The sequence below is a fragment of the Poecilia reticulata genome, linkage group LG5 (assembly GCF_000633615.1).
Source record: "Poecilia reticulata strain Guanapo linkage group LG5, Guppy_female_1.0+MT, whole genome shotgun sequence".
In the NCBI taxonomy this organism is placed as follows: Eukaryota; Metazoa; Chordata; class Actinopteri; order Cyprinodontiformes; family Poeciliidae; genus Poecilia; species Poecilia reticulata.
This window is the reverse complement of record NC_024335.1, coordinates 30174463-30181191: the sequence shown is the minus strand read 5'-3', so window position 1 is coordinate 30181191 and position 6729 is coordinate 30174463. Positions and strand designations below refer to the sequence as shown.

The following is a 6729-nucleotide window of genomic DNA, read 5'->3' as shown; positions in this document are numbered from 1 at the left end:
GTTCTCACAGTTTAGTGGAAAGCATGTGCTGACCTATACAAGGCGTTTCCAGATGTGACGCTAACGGCTGAATTTATCTTCTGGGCGAACACTTGAGAGATGCTCCTCTTTTTTTGAAGTGTTGGTGGTAGAGTCGTTCAGTCGCTGAAGGTCAAAGTAATTAGAGTGGCGGGAGGAGAGAGGTCACAGAGAAGTGTCTGGATTGGTTTCAGATTACTACCTGCTGCTACAGCGTGAGTGTCACTGGGAATGCTGAAAAGGCCTCTGTATTTGACAAAAACCACTTTCTTACGATGCTTTGCATGTTGACAAGGTGAAAAACAGATTTTATTTTTACATCTTGGGTTACCCGTTTGCTTAATTATTACTTTCTGTCCTTTTTCAGTAATAAATCCCTGGTGTGACCTTGTGAAGTTCCAATCTTGACACTAAACCTTCCCTTTATTACACGGTGCACACCACCTTGGTCAAAATTACTCTAACATGCACATGCTGTGCATTTAGCTGAAGTGCTAGGCTAACATTTGCATGTTTGCCCCATTTTGTTTTGTTGACTCATTAATAGTGTGGCTTGTTATGTACTCATATTGTGGTTTCAGTTCATTATTCGTGCGCAAAAATCTGTTCCGCTCCATAAATGTTGTGCTTTATGCGTCATAAAGTGCTACGACTCGTGTTCCTGTTGCCCGAACAGCCCCTGCTTCACTGCGACTCTCATTGTAAATGGCTAAAAACACTTCAGCTCAGCTGAAAACTAAGTTTTATTAATTCAAAAATATAAAGTTCACAGCTTATGGTACAGTTTTGTAAACTCCTTACACAAAAAGTACTGCTACCTGGCTGGCACTGTGATACAATCACAAACAAGATTTTGTAGAGACTAAACTCAAAAAAGGCTTAAAACCTATAAACCTATTTAAAACTTGGTTTTAATGAATGAACAAAAATAGTTCATGACAATATACAGCCTAAAATCTGATTTAAAAATCCACAACAAAGCAGATAAGTCAGATTATTTTTCTCTAAAGCAAATGTTGCATCTAGGATAAACTAAAACAAACATTATCAAGCGGTACGAAGAACAAACTGAAGATATTGAAAATAACAGCATTGTTTTTTCCCCTGTGTCCAATAAATTAAAGATTGCTACAACTAGAAAAACATCTCATTTTCCTGCATAGTTTTTTTTTTTCCTTGGTGTCCAAGCTAATGGGATTTCAGAAATTGATAATGAGACAAATTGTGGGGAAACAAAAAGGGAATACCGTTGACTTTTATTATTCAGACTGCTTATTATGACACATGCTTATTTAGAAATGTATGCACATTTTTTCCACTCCGATGTGCATGGAAAGCTGAACGTAAGCGTGTGGGCCGCATGTCAGTTGTCCATGTTACAGTCCTGCTGAGCGTGACGGAGCCGCTGCTCCACAGCTGTCCTCTGACTTGAAGACGTCGTCATAAATGACCTCAGCGTGCAACACTGTGGGAAAGCACGGGAGCTTCAGCAAGCAGTGTTCTCTTTGTTGCATTTAATATTCGGATGCTGAAAATTCTTTGTTTAGAAATTCCTCTAAAAAAAAAAAGAAATGTTTGCATGAAATGTCTGCAATGAGACAAGCGAACGTCTCATTTTTTCGATTCCTCCTCCAGTTCTCTGTGTGAGGTGGAGCTACGTTGAATGAAAGAGCCGTAGATAAAAGGAGACGTCAGTCACCATCTGTAGCGAGGCTGCCCACCTGCTCTGAATACCACACAGCCCGACGGCTAATGAGATACCCGGGTGGATAAGCGGAGGGACGCGGGGATACAGTATTTCATTATGAGCCGCCGCCGGTTGGTTGATTCCTGCTCAGCTCTGATAAAGAGTGATGGCAGGACGAGGCTGCAGGGACAATGAGGTGATTATCTGAAGCTGCCAAGTACCGACAATGCTACGCCGACCCACTGATATCAATTACTGGGATCTGGGGCTCAACTTGACCCAGGAGGAAAATGCATACCAAGCTCCTGTTGGACATTTTCAGAAATATATATTTGATCTCCAAGTTAAAATATCGTGAAAAGTACATTAGTGTTGTTGTCACGCCCTACTCCACTAATGAACTACACAGTCATGGGGAAGACGACTGTCTCTGAGGGGAAGCCACAGGAGGACATTACTAAAAAAGCTGGTTGTTCAGAGAACCACATCCAGGCATATTCATAGGAAGTTGAGTGGAAGGAAAAAGTGAACCGGCAACTTCCATTCAAGAATTTATGGAAGCTCTGCGAAGAATTCTGTGAACACTGTTTTTAATTTCATGAGCCTTAACTAACTTTGTAAAGAGAAAATAAAAAGTGAATTTTCTCCTGTTTGTCATTTGTTGTGAAAATTGGAAACCTTGGCAGCATATTCCCCACAGCAGAGAAAATCGTATTTTATTTTTCAGGGAATACTTGTTAGTTCTCTACTTTGGATTATTTGATTTTTAAATCCACAGTACATGTATAATCTATTTATTATATTTAAGTCTCACATAAGAAATTAAGATTTAAATGAGTTCTTCTGTATTATTTAGTGGTAACAGCAGCCCTGTTACCACTAAATAATTGTCAGAAGGACTAGCATTCAATATTACCTACTCCATTAAATAGCTGGTGGACAGAAATATTCACTGTAATATTACATTTTCATATTTAAATATTGCAAAAACAGGGTGGAGGTTCTTTGATAGATGCTTCAAACAGATCATTTTGTCTGTTTAGTACCAAGAGAGATGGTTTTAAATTTTTTTTAACTCCCTTTGTTCTGATAAAAAATAAAAATAAATCTCTACAGTCCGTTTGATTTTGGCCTCACTTATGCCAAACATCAACAAAAGAAGCCCGCTGTTCCTCGTTCACTGGTTGCTGTGGCAACCGCACAATTAAAAAGGAGGCCGAGTTCGAGTGCTGCTAAAACTAGCATTAGCATGGCTCTGATCTCGCACATGAAAGCGAGACACGCCAGACTCGCCTCGGTCGACTGCTGATTCCTCCTGTGTCTAGACAAACACAATGCTTGGCAGAGAGTCCCTCCGCTTAAGTATGGGGTGGTCGCCATGGAGACCACACACTAAACACCGTCTTCTATTCGTCTGCCCAAATGGGAGCGCGTGAAGGCCACGCCACCTCAGGAATCCAATACAAAAAGCATCAGAAATAAAAGCTGTGAATCTTCCTGCCAGGTAAAAAAAAAAAAAAAAGACAGCAGGGGGGACGAGAGCAAACTGACTTTTTATTAACCTTCTCTTATCAAACATAAACCACACATATGGCTTCAAACGTGGAAAAAGCTGTAGGTGTTGTGAAAGTGTTTTAATTTTGGCTTGATTGGGAACATTTTAATTTTTGAGGAATGTGTTAATTGAAATTTGAAGGCAACCCCCAAACATTTGGATATTCTTTCTGCTTCAGTCTAACAACTGCTCCAGCTTTATTCGTTTTTCTCCCCTTTCCATCAGACGTTCTGATCTCCTCAGCTGAAAGCTCCAATTTACCTCATCTATGGCCCACGTTTGCTTCCTCATTTCAAAAGTTGGATTGGCTGTGTGTTTTTTTGTGTGAAAATGTCAGATAATAGGTTAATTCCAAAAACACTTAATTTGAAGGCTTTTCACAAGGCGAAAAGTTAAGTAGCGTGGCAGCCACCATTATCAGTAATTGGGGAGAAAAACAGCCTTCCCTCCCTTAAAGACTATTGAAAGGATTGTTTTTGAAGTGAGGTTGTGCTAGCTTATATGGAGTTGCTGTACGTGCAGTAAATAATGCTGCTGGTGTTTTTAATTTAGCATTTCATTTAGTAAATTTGCTGGTTCCAGAGATCGAAGCCAATGAATCATCCAAGAGGAGCCAGGACCAAAGCAGACCTCAATAATCTTAAAACTCTGTCCACATGAAAAAAACAATTATTTTTTCTGTTTTATTTATAAAACAGTAAAAATTAAACAGCCGTCATGTTAGCATTTAGCTAGCCTTGTTAAAAACTAGTTCCTTGATCTACGTGTTGCTTCTTACAGAGGGTTTCAACCACTAGCAACAGAGATGGAACTTAACTTTGTTTCAAATAACTGGATCTAATTTTGGCCAATCGCTAATGTTTACCTGTGACTGTAATGAGCTATCTTCATAGTGAAGGAAGCTACCATAAGAGGCTTACTGGAAATTGCATGCGCTGTAAACACCCACTCCCCACTGTGAAGAAATAAAACTTCCAGCAGTAAAACGTCCTAAGTGTTCCTCTTGGTCTGACTTTGATCGCTTAATATTTGGAAGCGTGGCCAACACATTATGAACGGCTTCGTTCACTTCCTCTGCTGCCGTTGCTGAAACTACAGGCAGACTTCAATTCAAAATCAGTGCAGAGACTCGACATCATTCATAACTTCTTTCTGTTCGCTGATTGGCCTGGATAAAATGTATCCTGAGAAATCGAGCTCAATGGGAGAAAGTCCAGAGGGAGCAGCAAAGAGATGAGAATTGAGAAGAATTGCATAGGAAGGGAATTATCACAAGTCACAAAAAACGTGATCATTTCATGCTAACTGGTGCCAAGTTATAATGGTAACCTATAATTTGTTGGTATAAAAATACTGAAAACCAAATAAATTCAGTTTGGGTAATTTGATATTTTTTCCTTTTCACACAACTCTGCTTTTACAAAAATCAAAGCAGTTTTTTGTCTTTTTGCCCTAATTTCCTATTAAACACAAACTCTGATCTGTAAAGTTTTGTTCTCATAATTTGTCACACAGAATTATGTGATTTTGTGTAAATATCAACTCAATGCAAACATGACGGTAGTTTAAAAGTTCATAAAATGGTTTTACATTTTAAAAAATGAGATTTTGAGAGTGAAGTAATTCCAGGATGTCAGCCGTCTGTCTTGCTGTTGGCCACTGCAACTTTGGAAAATCGAAATTAAAAGTAAGAAATGAACATATTTTGAGATTTATCTACTATCGAACTTGTAACCTTTTTAACAAAACCTCAGTTCAAAAATCATTAACTAAGCATAATTTATGTGCTGCTAGTGTAAATAACATCACTTCCTACTGCCGGGTTGGTATCCCTGTGAATGGATCACCACCACCCTCTGGTCTGTGGTGTAAACACCCACAGTGGGAAGCCCTGGAGCCGAATTGCAAGTTGTGCTCCCGGTGTGAGATTTGACGGTGTGTGTTTGCATAAATGTACATTAAAAAAAAAAGAAAAGCAAAGAAAGACACCAGGGTAACCATCAGGAGAATTGGGCAACAAGTTCACTGAGCAGCCCACACACTTCAGCCTCGGAGGAAGTCGATTGGCTTCGGTTCAAAAGGCAAACGTAAACTGTAGTGAAGCTTTTTTTTTTTTCCTGACTCGTAAAGCCTAATCTCTTCATGCATTGTTAGATGTAATTATGTGTAGCAGACCTTGCCCTAAAAGATCATTTATCTGCTGTCTGAAACCTTGATTTATTTAATTTTCTGTAACTGCTTTAGGTTCAGTCAACAAGACTTTAGTATCAGTTTGGGTTCAGTCTGACTGGAGTCTCTGTTTCAGCTGTAAACAAGCAATATTTAATTTTCTGCTGGTATTTTTTCTTAAAGAAGAGTTGGAAAAACTGACCCAAAATGGGAAAACATTTTAAAGGACAAATAAATGTCCTAGCACGAATTCATTTAAAATTGGATTTTATACACTTTATAAACACTGATATACTGGAAAAACTGATGGAATATTCAGGGGGGTTTTGGCAGATGTGGAGTACTTTGTCATTTTTTTAAATTATGAATTGGAAAGAACAAATATCACACATGGGGTTCCTCAAGGCTCCATTTTCATCCCACTTTTATTCCATATCTATATACCTCCACATATCAGATTACGTAGTAAAATATATTTTCCCATACAGTAACATGATGACAGAGTTTTCTTTTTGTGTCACCACATGACCACAGTCCCTGAGACTCTATGAATAGTTGTGTTAATATATGAGGTTAGGCAGGTCAGATTTTCCTCCGGTCACAGAAAATGCAGAATTCATTTGTTTGTTTGTTTTTGGTTCCAGATCAGGACTCGATTCATTCTGAGCACAGCAGAAGTATGTGGATGCTGTTCCACTTTGACCTTAAAAATGTTGTCAAAATAAAAGTTTCCTTTTTAAAAGCGGAGACGAGAAAACAACATGCTTTTATTTCCAGAAGGTTTGACGACTGTGATGACATCTTTGCCGTTGATCCAACAGGCTTAGTCACACTCAGTGGTATGATGTCATTGCACTGCATCCTCCTGAATCCTATAAACGGGTCGGATTCTCTTTATCTGGTTCAGAGGGATTTCTGTGGGTACTTTCATTGATATGTTTATGTAGTTTTTTAAAAACATGCGACAAGCTCCTAAGTCCACATTCACCCTTCTAAATGTTATCCTAAGGAAGTCATAGCGAGGATTTCGGAGTGAGGAGAAAGTTGACATGCCCACTGCGTGTGCTTGGCGGGGTGGTCGAGTTAGGTGGATGCACATATGCCATACATTAACATTTGACTCTAGGCGTGCCAGGAATCCTATTAGTAAACCTTACAATGAGTCACTGGTGCCTGCGCTGCTACTTTAACTTAAACTTATGTCAACTTTCTACCACGAATAAAAATGAAGTCATAGAAACGGTTCCGAAACATTTAATTTCAAGTGAACAGCAAATGAGACCAATGAGGTGAGATGCAA

The 6729-nt window shown here is 39.0% G+C and overlaps 1 long non-coding RNA gene across 1 annotated transcript; it reads left to right on the top strand.

Moving 5' to 3' along the window:
• Positions 1-2927: 2927 nt before the first annotated feature.
• On the top strand, positions 2928-6173 carry LOC103465511 (uncharacterized). The gene is made up of 2 exons (XR_533808.1): positions 2928-3209; positions 6074-6173. It is a non-coding gene; the product is annotated as an uncharacterized LOC103465511 (long non-coding RNA).
• Positions 6174-6729: the final 556 nt, after the last annotated feature.